The 18,504-nt window shown below is 37.3% G+C and overlaps 1 non-coding gene across 1 annotated transcript; it reads left to right on the top strand.

Moving 5' to 3' along the window:
• Positions 1 to 15,998: 15,998 nt before the first annotated feature.
• LOC111761943 (U1 spliceosomal RNA) lies at positions 15,999 to 16,161 on the top strand. Its single transcript, XR_002795168.1, has one exon. It is a non-coding gene; the product is annotated as a U1 spliceosomal RNA (small nuclear RNA).
• Positions 16,162 to 18,504: the final 2,343 nt, after the last annotated feature.

Here is an 18,504-nt window from a genome sequence, read left to right as displayed (position 1 = left end):
CCTTTTTTATATCCCATTTGGATCAAATTCCTAATACTTTGATTAGAATTATTTAAGTATATTTTCAAATATATATATTGTATTTTTTATAATGCTATTATGAACCAAGTTTGGAAGCCATTTCCCTTTATTTGTGTAATATTTGTGTTATTCATTTCTTAATTGATTGGAACCACTCAATAGTGATTCCATGTAGGCTTAACATTATCTATGTGGGAAGACATTCAAAATCCAAGATTTGAATTCTTAATGGACATAGAATTGTGTGACATATTATTTATTCTATCAGTTTTAAAAATTGTGTGGATGTTTTTGTAGAATTTGTGGGGGTAGGCAGATCTTACACTTAAACCAGTTGATTTTATTTTTTCAGTATTCTAACAAGGTTACTTCAGAAGAAATTTGTCTTTGTGCTCAAAATTATGAAAATCAATAGATGTAATTAATATTAACAGGAGTTAAATTGACATTTTGTCTCTGTTTTTTTATATATTTGTTTCCTTAATTTTATGAATTTATTATGAAGATATTATAAGAAATTGAAATAGTTATATATATATTTAAGCTTATACATATATAGTTCCTATTAACTCCTCATAATAATAGTTCTAGACAAAGAGTAATTGGGTATGATATTGTATTAGTGTATATATGATGAAAGTTTTGGTGACTTCTATATTATAATAGAATAGTGGTAACTTCATTTCTCAATTCCAAATTTACTTGATTTTTATTGCTACAAAGTGTAAGCAAGCATGGACAAAGTTTATATTTTACTCTTCCATCATCCTTCTAGACTCTATGTTCCTATATAATAATGTTGGAATAGAGGGGATTTCCTAAGGATCTGTCTCTTAGCAAGGAAACAATATAATTAAAAGATCTTAGCTTTTCTGTCAGGCATTCTGTTTTGCAGGATATATGAAAAATTAATCTACATTTGTAAGGAAAACTCACTGTGTTTCAAATATTTTAAGAATATTTCTGGTACTAAAATACTTTGTCTGGATGTTGTCCTTTAATAAATTATTTCATATTTTGATCAAAGATCTTGCAGTCTTTCTGAACACTTATTTAACACTGCAATAATCTGGCCATTTTTACTCAGGGACTGAAATATCTCTTTCAGAAAGAACTTTAGTGTCCATGGAGAAATCTCAGATAATTATGTCTATACCTGCTGGGTTTGTTGGGCTTGCTATTTCAAAACCTCTCAGTAGTCAGGAGGAGGTAAAAGAATGATAATGGAAAATCATCCCAGATGTCCACATACCTAGTAATATTCAGAAGAATGAGAGTTTCTGATCAATCTATAATGTGAAAACACCTGAGCTAAGTCAAGAAGATTATAATCAAGTGGTAACTAAACAATTATATATCTATGGAAGCCTTCCTAGTTATATGACACAATTTCTTCTTTCTATTCTGTGCTTTTGTGTGGTGTACTACTTCAAGTTGCCTTTTTCACAATTATTTAGTTTTTACAATAACATATTAGTCCTTTTTATGTGAACTGCAACCTACATATTCAATGGGTAGTAAAGTTATAATTAGAGCATATCCTAAACTCCCCAGTATAATGTTCAAAATAAAGGTATAATGTCTTGACTATTTCTGCATTTTGAAATGCAAATACTCATGAACTGCTTCTGAGAGGAAACCTCTCAATTCTACCAATAGCCAAATCACTTGGGATGCTATACAGTACATTCATCCTCTTCATGTTGCTCTTTTGACTTCTTGAAAAATGTATAGTAGAAGAATGAGATGGATGCTAGGGGATCATTACAATGCTGGAAGTACAACTCATCATTTTTCTTTGCTTGGTAATAATTGCTAGTTCTCACTGTGGTTGTGATGGTTTCCAGTGTCTGATCATGCCATGTAACACACAGACTGTCACTTCCTTGAAAGAGACTTTCCCTAACTCACCGATCAGTTCATTCAAGTTTCTATCCTAATCTATTTCCACTGAGATTGGCTTCACCATTACTTTCTACCTTGAGTTTCTATGTGTGAATTGTTACCTGCTTTTTCCCAAATACATGGTGTTTCATTCTTCTTGTGCTTTACAAGTTATATAAGGCAATTTCACAATCCACTTTCTTCAGTATTGCCAAGTTTTCTTCCTCATCATTCCATATATTAACAATTATTCTTTTGGCATTTTCCCCAAACTCTTCATTTAATAGATGCAGGGTCACATAAAATGTTTTTATTTTAATGTTGTTAACACTATTGTTGTAGAATTTGAGAGAGGTTCAATTATTTGTGTATAGAGAGGCCAGGACTCAAGAATGATTTTGAGAAGGAAAAGTGGTTTATTGATGGCCAGCTGGACTTGGGAGCTTTCTGTTGCAATCCCAAGACCCTAACAAGACTTTTTAAAAAAAAAAGATTTATTTATTTATTTAATCCCCCCACCCCACCCCAGTTGTCTGCTGTTCTCTGTGTCTATTTGCTCCGTCTTGTTTCTTTGTCCGCTTCTGTTGTCATCAGCAGCACCATTCCTGGGCAGGCTGCACTTTCATGCTGGGCGGCTCTCCTTATGGGGCACGCTCTTTGCGCACGGGGCTCCCCTATGCGGGGGACACCCCTGCATGGCAGGGCACTCCTTGCGTGCATCAGCACTGCGCATGGGCCAGCTCCACATGGGTCAAGGAGGCCTGGGGTTTGAACCTTGGACCTCCCATGTGGTAGATGGATGCCCTAACCACTGGGCCAAGTCCGTTTCCCCTAACAAGACTTTTGACTCCCTTTTATACAGAGAGGAAAGGTTAAATGGTCCCTTTGTTTCAGTTCTCAATAGGCTTGAATTAGCATATATATCTTCCACATCTTAGGTACACTTTTAGCATGGACTTCATACATTCTAGATAAGCTTTTAGCATATTTGGTTTGCATTTCCCCTGAATACTTAAAGTTTATAGACCTTGCATTGTTAAACTGTTTCCTGGGACTGGAGTCATTGCCATGGTCACTAAAGACAGGACTGCAGCCTCTTAAGTCTCACACCCACAAGTCAGACAGCTTAGGTTATCTCTGAAGAGACAAAGAGCCTCCCACCCATAGCCCACATCACTATCAGCCTTTTGCTCTTGTTTCTCTGACCAAGAGAAAAATCAATAATACACTTAAGTATTGGTTTCATTATCCATACCATGAAATATTAGTACTAAAAGAACATAAACTTTCCTTGAAATTCATAATGAAAATTATTCCTGGACTTTTCATCTCTTAGTCATGAATAAACCTCACACACAAACACACACACATGCATACATCATACATAGACAAAATTTTCATACGGCACAAAATATCTTAATTACCGTTCTAGCCTCTACTATTCCCTAAACCAGGACACACAAACCATTAAGGGAAAAGCTTACATTTTACACTGCTTTATGAATGCTTTTTTAAATGACTTTATAAATTGGAGAAGTTGTAGGTTTATGAAAAGGTCATGCATGAAATACAGAGTTCCTGTATACATCCATATTATTACCATCTTGCATTAGTGTTGTACATTTGTTGCAATTGCCAAAATAACATTTTTTATATTTGTATTATTACATACATTTCATGATTTACCTTAGGGTTCACTATCTATGCTGTCCAGTCATAAGGATTTTAAAAAAATTTTGTTCTACTAATATACCTTCAACCCCCAATTTCCCCTTCTTAACTATATTAAATATATATTTGCATGTAGTAATTATGTTCACAATATTGTGCTACCATCACCATGGTCCATCACCAAAAACTTTCCATAATCCCAAATTGAAACTTTCTACAATTTAAGCATATACTCCTCCTTTCTCACCCCACCCTGCTCCCTGTAACATATTCTAATTTCTGGCTCTATATATTTGCTTATACTAATTATTTCATGTCAGTGAAATCATACAATATCTGTCCTTTTGTGACTGGCTTGCTTCACGCAACATGATTTCTTCAAGGTTCATCCATGTTGCCACATTTATCAGTATATTTCTTTTCATGGCTGAATAAAATTTCCATATATATCCCAAAATATGCCATATTTTGTTTTTCTCTTCATTGGTTGAGGTGGGTTGCTTCCATCTTTGGGCATTTGTGAATAATGCCACTATGAACATGGTATGCAAATATCTGTTTGAATTCCTGTCAAATCTTTTGGGTATATACCAAGAATTGGAATTTCTGGGTCATATTGTTTTCATATATTTAACATTCCTGAGGCTTTGCCAAACTGTCCTCCATAACAGCTGCACCATTTTACATTCCCACCAACAATGAATGTGTTTTCCTATTTCTCCACACTGGTAATTTTCTTTTCTTTTCTTTTGTTTGTTTTCAATAGTAGCCATCCCAGAGGGTGTGCAATGGTATCTCATTGTTATTTTGATTTGCAATTCCCTAATGGCTAATAATGCTGTATAAGTTACTTGGTTAACAAAGCAAATACAATGCAAATGGTTGGCTTAACAAATGAGAATTTATTGGTTCATGGTTTTGAGGCTAGGAGAAGTAAAAAATCAAAATGTCATTAAGGCTATGTTTCTCTAAGAAGACTGTGGCTATATGGGGCTGATTGCCAGTGATCCTTGTACTTTGTTGTCACATAACATTGCCCATGGCAGCCTCCCCTGACTTCACAGTTAAGTTGTCTTACAGCTTTTGTCTGCTGTGTGTCTTTCTCTCTATATATATGACTTTTCCCTGTAAGACCTTCAGTAATAAGATTTAGACCCATCCTGATTGAGCAGGGCCACACCATAACTGAAATAATATCATCAAAAAAGTCCTATTTACAAGGGTTTACACCAACAAGAATGGACTAAGGTAAAAAGCTGTTTATCTGGGGTACATAACTCCAAGCCACTACATATGTTAAGCATCTTTTCATGTGCTTTTTGGCCATTTGTTATCTCCTTTGGAGAAATGTCTGTTCAAGTATTTTAGCAATATTTGAATTGGGTTGTCTTTTTGTTGTTGAGTTGTAGGTTTTCTTTTTATTCTCTGGATATTAAACATTATCAGATATGTGCTTTGCCAACATTTTCTGCCATTGTTAGGTTGTCATTTTATTATCATAACAAAGTCCTTTGATGCATGGAAGTGTTTAATTTTAAAGTGGTGCCATTTATCTGTTTTTCATTTTGTTATTTGGGTTTACTATTAAAATCTAAGCAACCACAGCATAATACAAGGTCCTGAAGATGCTTCCCTGTGTTTTCTTCTGGGATGTTACTGTTCTGATGATTGTATTTAGATCTTTGATCCATTTTGAGTTGATTTTTACATATAGTATGTGGTGAGGGTCTACCTTCATTCTTTTGTATACACATCTCCAGTTTTCTGAGCAAAAGTTATTGAAAAGGCTATTATTTCTCAGTATATTGGACTTGAAAACCTTGTCAAAAATCAGTTGGCCATATATATGAGGGTTGATTTCTTACCTCTCAATTTGATCCGTTGTTTTATACATATGTCTTTCTGTTCAGTACCATGCTGTTTTGATTATACAGTTGCACTTATGAACTCTATCCCTGTAATAATGCAATTAGGCCTAACTAAGAATAATGCCTAAAAGTTACCTTCTGAAATCCTCCTTTCATCTTGGTTATCTAATCTGTTGGCATACAGGTGTTCATGATATCCTGTTTGGGTTCTTATTTGTTTCTGTGGTAATGGTGGTGATGTCCTCCCTTTTAACTCTGTTATTTGTGCCTTCTCTATATTTTTCTTTGACAGTCTAGATAAAGTTTGTCACCATTATTTGGTCTTTTCAAAGAACAAACTTTTGTTTCTATTGAGTTTTCTCTATTTTTATATTCTATTCCAATTATCTTTGCTCTAATATGTTATTTCCTTATTTCTGCTTGGTTTGTGTTCAATTTGCTGTTCAGTTACTTGGTTCTCCAGTTTTGAGGTTAGGTGTCTAATTGAATCCTTTTCTTTTTTAACATAAGCATTTACAGTTATAAATTTCTCTTTCAGCACTGCCTTTGCTGCATCCCATAAATGTAGGCAGCTGTGTTTTTGTTTTCATTTGCCTCAAGATATTTCCTATTTTCTCTTGTGATTTATTCTCTTTTCAAATGTTTTTTTATATTACTCTCATTTAATTTCCCCATATTTGTGCATTTTATGTGGTCTATTCTAACGAATGATCCATGATCAGTAGAGAAGAATTTGTATTCTGTTGCTTTTGGGAGGAAGTGTTCTACCTATCTAGCTGGTTTAGAGCATTGTTTAAGTATTCTATCTTGTTACTGATTTTCCATATAGGTGTTCTATCCATTATTGAAACTAGTATATTTTTGTCTCCTACTGTTAGTATAAAACCATCTATTACTCCATTCAGGTCTATTCATATTTGCTTCATGTATTTTGAGGCTCTACTATTAGATGAATATATACTGGTAATTGTTTTGTCTTATTGTTTAAATGACCCCTTTAACAGTATATAATGACCTTTATGACTTTGTAACAGTTTTTGATTTATGTTTATTTTATCTTATATTAATATCACTATCCCAGCTATCATTCGATTACTACTTTCACAGTATATAATTTTACCCATCCTTTTGATTTAAATCTCTTATTTCTTTGAATTGAAAGTGAGACACAAACAGCAAAGAGTTGGTTTATGCTTTTTAATCTGTTCTGCCAATCTCAGCTTTTTGAATGGAGAATTTAATTTGTTTATTTAAATTGAAAGTAACTACTGATAATGCAGGACTTTCTCCTTCCATTTTTCTATTTAGACTTTGTAAGTCTTAACTTTATTTGAACTTCATGTTTTCCATTAATGCCTAATTTCATATTTATTTGATTTTTTGTATTGTACCACATAGATTCCCTTTTCATTTTTTTCTGGATATATTTTCCCATATATGTTTTTAGTGGTTACTATGGAATTAAAATATAAAAACCTTAATATAAAAGAGTCATTTTAAAAATTTAATACCAATTTAACTGCAATAGCATATACATACATTGTCCTTATACCCCACTATCCCTCCACTTTTTTGGTACCTGTTACAAATTATATCTTTGTATCTTTATGTTCAAACCATAGATTTATCATTATATTTTATAAGAAGAAGTGAAGTAACATACAACAAACATACATATAATACAAATTATATTTTAATTATCCAAATAGTTAAATTTACCACAGACTTTTATGTATTTATGTCACTTTGATTGACTGTGTAGTATCCTTTACTATAGCCTGAAGAACTCCCTTTAGTATAGCTGGCAGGGCATACCTAGGGATAATGATCATGTTCAGCTTTCCATTTTCTGGGAATGTCTTAATCTTTCTTTAAAAAAAAGAAAGTCAACTGGATATGATATTCTTGGTTGACAAAAGTTACCAGTCAACACCTTTATTATCTTTTTTAAAAAGATACATAAATCACACAAAATGTTACAATAAAAAATTTGAGGTTCCCATTTACTCCACTCCCCACATCCCCACTCCTCCCACATTGGCAACTTCTTTCATTACTCTGGCACATTCATTGCATTTGATGAGTACATTTTGGAGCATTGCTACACAGCATGGATTGTAGTTTATGTTGTAGTTTACACTCTCTCCCAGTCCATTCAGTGGGTTATATATACAATGCCCTGCATTTGTTCCTGCAATATCATCCTGGACAATGCCAAGTCCCCAAAATACCCCCCATATCACAGCTCTTTTTCCTTCTCCCAGCCTTCAGCAACTCCCATGGCCACTGTCTCCACATCAATGACATACTTTCTTCCATTGCTAGAGTCACAATATTTCTATAATAGAATACCAGTAAATACACTCTAATCCATATTTTAATCCTCCATCCTGAGGACCCAAGAATGGCAATGTCTACTCCACTCTAAATTGAGAGGGGGCTTAGATCCCACATGGCTGATGGATGGGATTCTTCTGCTTGCAGCTGTAGACTCTCTCTCTCTCTCGAAGATGGTGGCTGATGATCCTCATCTCCCTGTTGGCTGACCTGGGTAAGTCCAATGAACCAGAGAGGAGGTTTTGCAACTCTGCTGAGGCTCAGGGCCCAGCCAGCACATGGACAGTTCAGAGATTCGTCTCCTGAGCATACACCAACCCCAACACCAACCACAGATTCAGTACGAGTGACAGAAGAGGCATGTGTAGAGAGGTCACATCTGAGTCCAACTCCATTGCACAAATTCCACTTTAAATATTTCAACACAATATGTCCATGCTTCCATGGTTTCTGATGAGAAATTGTCTCAATCTAATCAGGTCTCGTATATAATACATTGCTTTACCCTTGCAGTTTCTATACTCACTTCTTGACCTTGGACAGACTACCATATGTATAGTTATATTTCTCTTCAAGTTTATATTGTTTAGTGTTTGAAGGGCTTCTTAGATGTGTATAGTCACATCTTTTTCCAAGTTTGGAATTTTACTATTGTTTCCTTAAATATTCCTTCTGCCCCATTTCTCTTTTTCCTTTCTCTCTGGGACTTCCATAATGCATATATTGGTATGCTTGATGGTGTTCCACAGGTATCTTAGGCTACTTTAGATTGTTCTTTCTTATTTTATCTTTTTGTTCCTCAGAGTTATGTTTGAGTTCACTAACTGTTATCTCAGCTCCAACTTGCTATTGAATTCCTCCTGGGAGTTTTTCAGCTAAGTTATTATACTCTTCAAATCTGTAGTAGTTTGATATGGTTTATGATTTCCAAAAACAGATATTGGATTATGTTTGCAAACTGTTATGTACCTGGGTGTAATTAAATTATGACTAGGGCTTTGATTGGGCCATGTCAGTAGGACTTTGAGTCCCCACCCTCTTGGTAGGTGGGTACCCATAGATAAAACTACATGGCAGAGCAGAGCAATTGGTTGGAGTTTTGATGTTGGAGTTTTGAGCTGGAGTCCAGGAATTAAGCACACAGAGAAGCTGAGCAGCTGAGGCCAGAGAGAATCAAGTCCTGGGGAGATAGACAGAGCCAGTCATCTGATAGCCTGCATCTGACCTTGTGGAGAGGGCAAAGCCTGGAGAGAAGCAAGTCTTAGGAAGAGAGGAACCCAGGAAGCCTGAATTCTCACAGATGTCAGCAGCCAACTTACCCAACTTGTGGCAATAGACTTTGGTGAGGTAAGTAATTTATGCTTTATGGCCTGGTATCTGTAAGCTTCTACCCCAAATAAATACCCTTTAAAAAACCAAATGATTTCTGGTATTTTGCATCAGAACCCCTTTTGGCTGACTAATACAGATTTTGGTACTGAGGAGTGAGAAGTGCTTTTGCAATTACCAAAATGCTGGTTCAGTTTTATAAATAGGTAATGGGTATTTTTTAGAGGAATTGTGAGACACTCAATGGAAAAGTCTTAGATTGCTTTCAAAGACCATAGTTAGTAACGTGGATGCCTTAGAAATAAATACCGAAATGATTATTGGAAAGTGGAGGAAAGGCAATCCATGTTTTAAAGTTGCAAAGAACTCAGTAGATTGTCTCCTGATATTTTATGGAAGTCAGAGTTTGGAAATGGCAAGCCTGGGCATTTAGCTGAAGAACTTTCCAAAATAAACTTGTAGAATGTGACTTGGCTTCTCCTTGCAGCTTATAGAAAAATGCTAGGTGAGAAAAATATGCTGAGAAATGAACTGTTGGGCACAAGGAAACCAGAAACTGATTCCAGAAATTCCAAGCATCTGGAAATCCACTCCCCAGATGATAGTGCCCCATTTGAGGACTTACCTAAACTTGGAACTTGTAAATCAGGATTGAGGATGCATCTATCTTGGAAAGGTTTGTAGAAAGTCTTACTATATGATAGTTTGGACACTTGCTTCTTGCATGCTACACCAAGCTTTTTGAGAGAGCTCTATGAACAAAACCACTGTGAGCTTGGACTAAAAGGGACATAGAAAGGCGAGAATGAAGGAGAAACAGCTTTAAGAGAAAACCATGGAAGCTGAGATCTGGAATTAAGACATCACCTTGGGCCAAGAGAGGAATCCCACCCATGTGTACAGAGAGGATGAGTTTGCCACAGCAGTTGAAGAGGGTGGATGTTCCAGCCCAATATTCTGGGAGAGTTTTACCACCCCAGGGTACAGAAAGGGTGGAGCACATTACTGAAGGATTAGGGATGTTGAGGTTGACATCCCATATGTCTGAGAGAGGCTGGCCTTTACCCCATGGATTAGGGAAAGCCAGGTGATCAACTCATTGCTTTGAGAGTGTTAATCCTGTATGCCAAAGGTTAAGGGGATCTTGTCTTCACTTCACTGTATGAAGGGGATTAAGACACTAACCCAACAATTGGTTATAGAGTGGCAATCACCCCCATGCTCTTAGAGGGTGAGGTCTAGAGTTTGGTCACCACCCACATACCTGAGGAGGGTGGAACCAAGAAAATGTTCATTGGGCAAGCAAGTAGAAAAGGTAGGTCCACATGTGGTCCCAAGGAGAAGAAACCATCCTCTTAAGAATGAGTCTCAGACTTTGAAATCAAATGGAAGATGTCCTGCAGGCTTACTAAACTAAACAAGACCCTGTGACGCATGTTTTCTCCCCAGTTCTCCTTTTGGTAATGAAAATGTTTACATTTGTCTGTCCATTTTTGTATTGGAAGCAGAAAAATTGTTTTATAAGTTTCAGAGATCTAGTCAGACAGGACTTTGCTTCAAAACAAACTGTGTTTCTTTAAATTGATTTTGATAGGATTTTGTACTTACAATGTTACTGATTTAAGGTTTTTTGAATCTTGTAATTGGGTTTTTGGGTATCAGAGGGTGGAGTATAGCAGTTTGGTATGGTTTATGAATTCTAAAAATATATATTGGATTATGCTTATAAAATGATCTGTACCTGGGTGTGATTAAATTAGGACTAGGGCTTTGATTGGTACATGTCAGTTTTGCCTTTTGAGTTTTGAGCTGCAGTCTGGGAAGTGAACACACAGGAGAAGTACACAGAGGAATAGAGATGGCTCCTTAGAGATGGCAGAAGCCCTGGAACAGAGACAGAGCTGTTCACCTGATAGTCTACAGCTGCCTTGTGGAGAAGGCAAAGCTTCTGAGTCCAGAGAGAAGCAAACTTCAGGAAGAGAGGAACTCAACAAGCCTGAACCCTGGCAGACATTGGCAGCCATGTTGTTCCAACATGTGGCAATAGAGTTTGGTGAGGGAAGTAACTTAAGCTTTATGGCCTGGTACCTGTAAACTTCTACCCCAAATAAATACCCTTTATAAAAACAAACTAATTTCTGGTATTTTGCATTTAGAACCCATTTTGACTGACTAACACAAACTCCAATGTTTCTGTTTCAATCCTTTTTGAAAAGGAACCCAAGCCAGTCTTTCCCAGCTAGAAAAGGCAAGGGAATCACAAAGGAAGCATCATCTGACTCCAAAGTAACCTGTAAAGGAATAAGAGAGAGGCCAAGAAGGGTTTTGGATTTTGTCCTATGGCTCTTTGAAGCTGCATTTTTTTTTTGTTTGTTTCAGCATTACCCCAATACTTGCAGCTCTTTAAATTTATTCTTTAATATTGAAAAATTGAACCCTCTTTAAGTCTCCTCTGCTACTTTTACCTAAGGTAAGTTGTAACAGTGACTTCCTTTAGGGGAATTCTCCCAGTGATCAGAAGTAGTTAATTAAAAGCAGTGATCAGTGATCTGACTGCACACCCAAAATTCTTGGAGTACTAGGTCTGTACATCCCATATTAGCACAGCAATTTACAAAAGGGCCTGGTGTAGGTTACCTCACTGCTGCATGACACAAGTTGGAGAGATTAATGACAGCAGCCACTGCATAGAAATTGTAATACATTAGTACTTAATGCAATTAATCAGTTCTTCCTCCTACTCTTCCTGGGAAATCCTTAGTTATACTGAAAAAGAGAAAGAGAGAAGATGCAAATACCAAAAAAATTTAATGAGGGAGGAAATATCACCACTGATCCCACAGAAATAAAGAGCATCATAAGAACATACTTTGAAAAATTGTATGCCAACAAGATGGATAACAGATGAAATGGAAAAATTTCTAGAAAAAAAAAGCTGCCTACATTAATGAAAGAAGAAATCAATGAATGCAACAGACCAGTCCCAAGTACTGAGATTGAATTAGGTGGATGGGACCTCTACAAAATTTAAAAAAGGAAAAAGAAAAAACCTTTTTTCACTTCAAGGGTATTTGTTATGAAAATGATAAGGCAACCTACCCAAAGGCAGAAAATATTTGATAACCACTTTTTGATAAAGGCCTAATATCCAGCATATATTAAATAAATCCCACATTTTGAAAATAAAGAGTGAAAACATTCCATTAAAAAAATAATTGACAAGAGATTTGAATAAGCACTTTTCCAAACAGGAAATAGAAATAATAGAAAAACCTATGAAAAGATGCTCAACATCACTAGCTATTAGGTAAATGCAAATCAAAATTGCAATGAGATTGTGGAAAGACAATGTTGGTTTAGGCAATCAGGGCTCAACTCTTACAAAACCAACAGAGAAAGAGCCAAAATCTATCCAAGTGACATGTTTTGGTCATCGGCAGATCAAGACAGTGCTACACAACTTCCAGGAGGGAGAGGGACAGATAAATGAAGAACCTGAAATAACAAACATGACTTGCCAAACCACTGCAGTGGCTGAGGAGGGCTACATTTCACCACCCAACATATTAGAATGGGGTAAAAACCCTTGCCTCACTGCAGCTGAGAGATGAAAAAACATATTCCTCCCTGTCAGCTGTTAAAGAGAAAATATAGGGGAATCAAGGGCATTTTCTTCAGTGAATTTGGCCAGGTGAGCCAAAGTTGAATATCAGTTCTGGCCAGACCAAACCACAGGAAAACAGACTGAAACACAGCCATGAAAAGACGTGTTAATGACTACCATCTGCTGGCTGGTATAGAAATTGCATGGGCAATATATTACTTTGTCTCCGTACCCTAACTTCTGTGAAAAATATCTGCACTCCATTACTGAGTCTGTGGCTTGATTTTTTTTTTTGCCATTGACTTTGTCTTTATTCATTTTTAAAATATTATATCAAAAAAATATGAGGTCCCCATATACCTTCCACCCCCTTACCCCACTCCTCCCCCTATAGCAACAATCTCGTCCATCATCATGAGACATTCATTGCATTTGGTGAATACATCTCTGAGCACCGCTGCACCTCATGGTCAGTGGTCCATATCATAGCCCACACTCTCCCACATTCCATTCAGTGGGCCATGGGAGGACATACAGTGTCCGATAACTGTCCTTGCAGCATCACCCAGGACAACTCCAAGTCCTGAAAACACCTCCACATCTCATCTCTTCCTCCCATTCCCCACACCCAGCAGCCCTCATGGCTGCTTTCTCCACACCAATGCCACATTTTCTTCAATTCCTAATCACAGTAGTTCATGAATAGAATATCAGTAAGTCCACTCTAATCCATATTCCACTCCTCCATCCTGTGGACCTTGGAATGGTTGTGTCCACTCCACATCTGTAACAAGAGGGGGCTTAGATTCCACATGGTTGCTGGATGCAACCCTCCTGCTTTCAGTTGTAGGCACTCTTGGCTCTGTGGTGTGGTGGTTGACCTTCTTCAACTCCATGTTAGCTGAGTGGGGTAAGTCCAATAAATCAGAGTGTAGGAGCTAAAGATTGTTGAGGCTCGGGGCCTGGCTATCACATGATCAGTCCAGAGATTCAGGTCCCCTGGGTATATATTAAACCAGCACCAACTACAGTTCTGGTGAAAGTAACAGGAAGGGCTTGTGAAAAAAGATCACATCTGAGTCCAGCTCCATCACACAGAAACACAAACCCCAAAGAAGGGCCAACTGACATGGCACTGAACTCCATCTGCCTTGACCATAGAACCTGTGGGTCTCTGTAGCCATCAGATGAACCAATACCTGAGGTTGTATCTACTTTACCTGTCTCTGGGACTCTGCTGAGGTGTGCATAAGGGCAACCCCTCTGATAACCTCCCGGCTCTTTTTGGAGACTCATAGCCATATAAACTCATTTGTCCTTTCCATTTCCCCCTTGATTCAGGTCAAAAAGCATTTTTAACTCCTGGTATTATATGTAGACTGAGATATTCTGCTGGTCTGAGTTGACCTTTTTATTCAAGGTCATTTTCTAGTTACATCATCAGCTGGTACTTGATAGGAGGCTCATCCCTGGGAGTCATGTCCCACACTGGGGGGAAGGCAATGCATTTACATGCTGAGTTTGGCTTGAGACTGGCCTGGCTTGATTTTTTTTTTTTGCCTTTTAATTTGACAATTTTATTTTCTTTTACTGTGAATATGGTATCAATTATGCATGCAAAGAAATGATAAAATAAATGTTCATTAAAATTTAGAACTATTAATATTTATATTCACATGTATACATTAAAATATATATTTATATTCTAAAAAAAGCAAAACAAAACAAAACAAAAAACACACCAAGTATGCTATACTAACCAATGCATACTGTTCACTATTTTGTAAAATCCTCCTTTTGTAATGAACAACTAAAGTGTTAATCAATTATTGTAACTTCCCACTTGGAAATCCCCTATTTTTCCCCCTAGTTCCAATTCATTGTTTTGTTTTTGTTTTTGATGATTAAAACTAGGCAATTTTAAAGAATTAAGTTAGTTGAAAAAATATCATAAACAAGCTGCAAAAAAAAACCTCAATAGTGAAGAGAGAAATTGGCCAACAGAGTAGATTAACCAACATATTCAGATGCCTAGATGTCAGAAAATTACAAGCCATATCAAAGAAACAGGAAACAGGTCCAGACAAAAGAGCAAACCAAATACAACAAAGAGATACAGGATTTAAGGCCACTAACCAATGCTAATCACAAAATTCTCTTCAGTTAATTCAAAGAATTGAAAAAAATATGACTAAAGAGATAAAGTATATTAAGAAGACACTAGGTGAGCATAAAGAACAATTTGAATGCATGAAAAGTGATGTAACAGAGTTTATGGGAATAAAAGACATGATAGAAAATACATTAGAAGCAGATAAGAACAGATTTCAGTTGAATGAAGATAGAATTAGTTATTTCAAAGGCAGAACATCTGAACTGGAATAGAAAGGAGGACAGAAAAAATGGAAGAGGGTCTCAGAGAATTGAATGACCATTTGATACACACAAACTTATCCATTATCAGTGTTCCAGGAGAAGAATAGAATGGAAATGTGGCAGGAAGAATATTTGAGGAAATAATGAATGAAAACTTCCTAAACCTTATGAAAGGCATAAATATAAATATCCAAGGATAACACACCCCAAAAATGAATAAACCCACTCTGAGAAACCTACTATTCAGAATGACAAATATCAGAGATAAAAAGAAGTTTCTGAAAGCAGCAAGAGAAAAGCAAAGCATCACATACAAGGGAACCTCAATAAGACTAGGTGTCAACTTCTCATTAGAAACCATGGAAGAGAGAAATTCGTATGATGTATTCCAGATATTGAAGACTGCCACACAAGATTTCTGTAACAAGAAAACTATCCTCCATAAATAAGGTTGAGTTCAAATTCTTCACAGAGAAAACCCTAAAAGAATATGTTACCAAAAACAAAAACAAAAATCCAGAAATACAAGAGATACTGTGTGAGTACTGCAGCCTGAAAAGAAACAAACAAACAAGGAAGAGAGATTTAAGAAGAGTGTGGAAATAAAGATTATTAGGAAAGGTAAAATAAGGGTAAAAAGACAGACAATAGTATGAAATTATGAAATGACAACAGAAAGCCAAAGGACAAAATGGATGAAGTAAGTAGTTTCTACAGCAATAACACTGAATGTTAATGGCTTGAAGATCCCAATCAAAAGACAGAGACTGATAGAATGGATAAAAAATAGGAGCCAACTATATGTTGTCTACAAGAGACTCTTTTCAGATGTAAGAAAAGAACCAAGTTAAAATTCAAAGTTTGCAAATAGATATTCCATGCGAATAGTGATCAAACATGATCTAGACATACTTAGCTGGCAGAGGAGATACCATGATCACGAAAGTGCTTTACCCAGGGTGAGAATTATCCTTTACACTCTGGATGTGCTGACTCCTGCAATTTCCCCAATTGTGCAAAACTTGACTGTATAATTGTGGTAGTGGTGTACTGCTTTCATGGTTTCCCCTAAAATAAAAAAAAGAGCTAGAGTAGCAATACTAGTGTTGGTCAAAATAGATTTTTAAATGCAAAACTGTCATAATGGATGAAGAAGGTCATTATATATTAATAAAAGGGGCAGTTCACCAAGAAGAAATAACTATAATAAATATTTATACTCATAACTTGAGTGCCTCAGAAACAGGAGACAAATACTGACAAAGCTGAAGGGAGAAATAGGTGTCTCTATAATAGTAGTTGGAGACTTCAGTACCCCACTTTCAATATTGAATAGAATATCTGGACAGAGGGTAAACAAAGAAACAGCTCGAATAATACGATAAATGACCTAGAACTTGTGAATATCTATAGAGCATTCCATCCAAAACAGCAGGAGATGCATTCTTCTCAATGGCTCATGAATCCTTCTCCAAGATAGACAACATGTTGGGTCACAGGAGAAATCTCAATAAATTTTAAAAGATTGATATTACTTCCTCTAATCATAACAGAATGAAGCTGGGACTCGATAACAGAAGGAAAATGGAAAATTCACAAATAGATGGTGATTAAACAACACACTCTTAAATAATCAGTAGGTCAAAGAAAAATTGCAAGAGAATTCAGCAAATATCTTTAGACAAATGAAAATGAGAACACAACATATCAAAACCTATGGGACAGGAACAGCAAGATGGCAGCAGAGTAAGGAGCTCCTAGAATCAGCTCCTGCTATAGGGCAGTTAGCAATCACTCAGAGCTCTCTGAAGCTAGCTGAAGCACCTGTTAGGGGGCTCCAGGAGACCGGAGGAGCATCCTGCCACATCCTTGAAGGAGTGGAAAGAGGAGACTGCCCATCTGCAGGGAAGACTCATAAAATAGGGTGCTCCAGGCCCTGAAGGCTGGTGCCCATCCTCCACTGGAGGTACAAGCCACCTCTGGAGCTGTTCCATGGCTGGAATTGAAAGCACCACTTCCTTAAAATAGGGGAGGAAGAGATGGTTGGGCTCCAACTTCAGCTAATGAGTAAAATTCAGTGGGCTAAAGTATAATCCTGAGAACAGCTAAAGTTTGAGTCTGTCCAAGTCAGAAAGAGGCCAGGAGCTGCCAACTTAACTCCACACCAGGCATAAGGGGAAGCAGGGTGCACTGAAAATCCCAGTGCTGGGGGGACCAGCTTTCCATCCAGGTCAGATTGCAGGTCTAGCCTTAAGCCCCAGTGCCACCTCCAGCAGGGAGGAAGCTGCAGGGACCTGTGCCAGCCTCTCCAGAAAATTGCTGGCCAAGCCTCGGAGGCTAGTGATGGTCCTACTCTGGTGGTGCAGGCCACCCTAGGAGCTGTTCTGTGACCATGATTGGAAGTTCCATTTCCCAAAAACGGGGGAGGGGGAGATGATTAGCTGCTGATTTCAGCTACTGATTGGTAGACTCAGATGGCTAAGGAATAACCCTAGGAACAGCTGGGGTGTGAATTTTTCTGAGTCAGGAAAAAGGCCGGTTGGTGCCATTTTGACTTTACCCCCACCCTGAGGGGAAGCTGGCCTGACCAAATATCACAGTGATGGTAGAAACCAGTTTCTTTCACCCGGATCAGCCTGCAGCCCTAGCCTAGGCTTCAGTCCCACCTCTGGCAGGGAGGAGGCTGGCTAGCTCTGCACCAGTCTAGCCAGGTAACTGAGGGTACATTTTGCTGGCACAAACTGAATAATCAGAAGTCTACCGGGGCAACTGCTGTCATCTTGGACCTGCACTGCCTAGATTGCTGCCCACACCTGCAGCTCCATCATTGCCCCAGGGGAGAAAGGGGCTTGAAGCTTCATCAGTCTCTCTGGGCAACTACAGTCTAGGCCTGCTCAAATTGGATTATTCCACACAACTGTGACTGCCCCTACCTCTGGATAAGGAGAATTTGGAAGAAGATTCATCCATCCCTGGGGCAATGAGTGCAGCTTGAGCCTCCACAGTTTATAGTACCAAATACATCCTTGGCTCCTACTGCACAACCAGCAAGGGAGAAAGAGCAGGAAACCATACACTAAAGAGAAAAACTTCACCCAGAATAAATACTCTAGTAATCTAGATGCCAAACACCAATCAAAAATTACAATCCACCTGAAGAAATAGGAAGATATGGCCCAGTTAAAGGTACAAGATAAGCCTCCAAATGACATAAAGGAGTTGAGACAATTAATCATAGATGTTCAAACAAATCTCCTAAATAAATTCAATGAAATGGCTAAAGAGAGTAAGAATATTAAGAAGACAATGGATGAGCACACAGAAGAATTTGAAAGCATGCGTAGAAAAATATCAGATCTTATGGGAATAAAAGGCACAATAAATGAAATTTAAAAAACATTGGAATCATATAAT

This window comes from Dasypus novemcinctus, chromosome 2, assembly GCF_030445035.2.
Source record: "Dasypus novemcinctus isolate mDasNov1 chromosome 2, mDasNov1.1.hap2, whole genome shotgun sequence".
NCBI classification, from domain to species: domain Eukaryota; kingdom Metazoa; phylum Chordata; class Mammalia; order Cingulata; family Dasypodidae; genus Dasypus; species Dasypus novemcinctus.
Note: the sequence above shows the minus strand (reverse complement) of the source record. Positions and strands in the feature narration are given on the sequence as shown.